This window comes from Coptis chinensis, chromosome 8 (assembly GCF_015680905.1).
Source record: "Coptis chinensis isolate HL-2020 chromosome 8, ASM1568090v1, whole genome shotgun sequence".
NCBI classification, from domain to species: Eukaryota; Viridiplantae; Streptophyta; class Magnoliopsida; order Ranunculales; family Ranunculaceae; genus Coptis; species Coptis chinensis.
In genome coordinates, this window is record NC_141463.1 from 97,006,552 (window position 1) to 97,008,842 (window position 2,291).

Sequence of the window (2,291 nt, forward strand, 5' to 3'; positions counted from 1 at the left end):
CACTTTCAAACGATATGGTCATGTAGTTTGAGTGTACATTCAAACGACTTGTACATATAGTTTGAGTGTAACTCATACTCAAACGGTTTAGTGTACACTCAAACGGCACAATGATATCGTTTGAGTAGTTTCTTAAGCGCTATATAGTTTGAGTGTAACTCAAACTCAAACTAAGACTCAACGGCGTGACCTTGTAGTTTGAGTATACACTCAAACGATGTGATCACGTAGTTTGAGTATACACTCAAACGACGTGATCATATCGTTTGAGTGTGCACTCAAATGACGTGGCCATATCGTTTGAGTGTAAACAAAAACGATCCGAAAGGTTCGTTTTTGCGATACCGGTTGAATTGGTTGCTAGGCTTGGGTTTTGATGGCAAACTTGTAATATGGCAAATTTGTAATTTTTTTTTTTTTTTTGAGGGGTTGCAAAATCCAATTTGATGAGTGACCGATGGAATCACCTAAAAAAACAACAACATGAGTACATCACCTGATCAAAGGATTCAAAGCAACAAAACAAGAAAACACATTAAAAAAAAATAGTCAACATCAGAATAGGCTGAAAAGGTTAGCTCAATGTCAAACCGGAGCCATGAAGCTTCTTCTCCACCACTTGGTCTAGCTGTTCCACCATCGAAGGTGACAAATAGTTAATCCAGTCTCCCACCTCACCTTTTCTAAAGTAATTTTTGTTTTCAATAAATGGTACAACTCTTTTTCCATTCTTATTTACTTCTAAGTTGCTCAAGTTCTCAAAACTACACATTTTAATTACTTGGTCAATTACTCCTTCACTCTCTTCCTTCAAAGAAAAAGGACAGCCCGAGAATTCTGCTATCCTCTTTATCTGGGAAGTAGTATCTCCCATCATATCTTCATACTTCAGAAACAACACTTGGTCAGGCCTTTGTAGACTCAATTTCCAGTACTCCAAAGCATGATTCCAAATGGGTCCAAATCCGTGAATCCCTTTGCAGTACAGCTCAAAAGCCTCTTCAAGTGGAATAAGTGGTTCAGTGTCACATTCTGCCACTGCCTTATTCATGAAATGCCATAATGATACAAAGTTGTCTTTGGGATTTCGACATAGATAGATGATTCTACAACTAGTGTTCTTGACAGAATCTGGCAACAAATTAAAACCGCTATGCGTGGAAAATAATCTAGAACAAGGTTGGTTGGGTAGATCAGGAATGTTGTTATGACGATACATAAATTCGAAGAAAGGGACAAGTTCATGAGAGTTGGTTGTAAGTATGGGGTGATTTGGATCCGAAACTACATACCGGTTGCGCTTAGTTATGGCAAATACAAGGGCCTTCAACCAAGTTGTGCCTGCTTTTGGTGTAGTGACTACTACTACATCAGTAGCTTTTGCTTGAAAGTGCTCCTGAGTGAACAATAGTGCTTCAAGTGATTTGGGATAATACCAAATGCCTTGGTACTTATAGAGAAAAGTTCTCCAAGCACTTTCTTTAGGAAGACATTGAAGTATTCTTTGGAACTCATTGCCAAACTGAACTACTTCACCTTGTGAATTAATTTGGAGAGTATGGGAAAAATCCATAATGTGCTATCCAGGTCTGATTCTTGCACAAGTATAGATCTTGATCTAGTCGATCTTCATGACTTTATGCTGAGAACTACGTCTATAAATAAGAAAAAGGGGAGTTGATAAATATATTGTAACCAACGTAAAATAAGAATACTTGAGATACCGATGAACGATAATTGATGTAGGGCCATAGGTGAGATAAAATAAAAAAATGTTGGAATCTCTAGGAGTATTTCTAAATACTAGTTTCGGTGTCTAGTCGGTTTCACCATTTGAGGATGAGGATGATGAGTCTTTATCTCTTTAGAGTAGTTTGAAGATGAGTCTTTATCTCTTTAGAGTTTGAGGATGAGTATTTATCTTTTAGAGTTTGAAACTGACTTAGTGGAAGTGTGAGTCCTTATCCTATTTGGAACCGACCACCTTACCTCTATAAATACAGGGGCTGTGCGTCCATAACAGACACAGTTGATTAGAAACACATCTCAAAAAAAAAAAAACCATTACATGCCCTATTCTTCTTCTCTTCTTTCTTCCACCCGTAGGAGAGAGTTATATTCTATTCTAGAGGGGTAATACGTTCTGCAAAGTGCAAAGTCGTCACTTTGTTAACCATTGAATCCTATGAGGAAGACGCCATGTTGTTGCCTTTTCGCACCATTAGAAGGGGAAATCTTTCCTTAAGGACGACCCTAATCCGCGCCTTGGTTATTACTGTTATTCTATCCTT

General features: G+C 37.9%; 1 pseudogene across 1 annotated transcript; it reads right to left on the reverse strand.

Moving 5' to 3' along the window:
• Window positions 1-442: 442 nt before the first annotated feature.
• On the reverse strand, window positions 443-1,717 carry LOC147484824 (cytosolic sulfotransferase 15 pseudogene; annotated as a pseudogene). Its single transcript, XR_015206306.1, has one exon. The product of XR_015206306.1 is annotated as a cytosolic sulfotransferase 15 pseudogene (transcript).
• Between the last annotated feature and the right edge of the window lie 574 nt (window positions 1,718-2,291).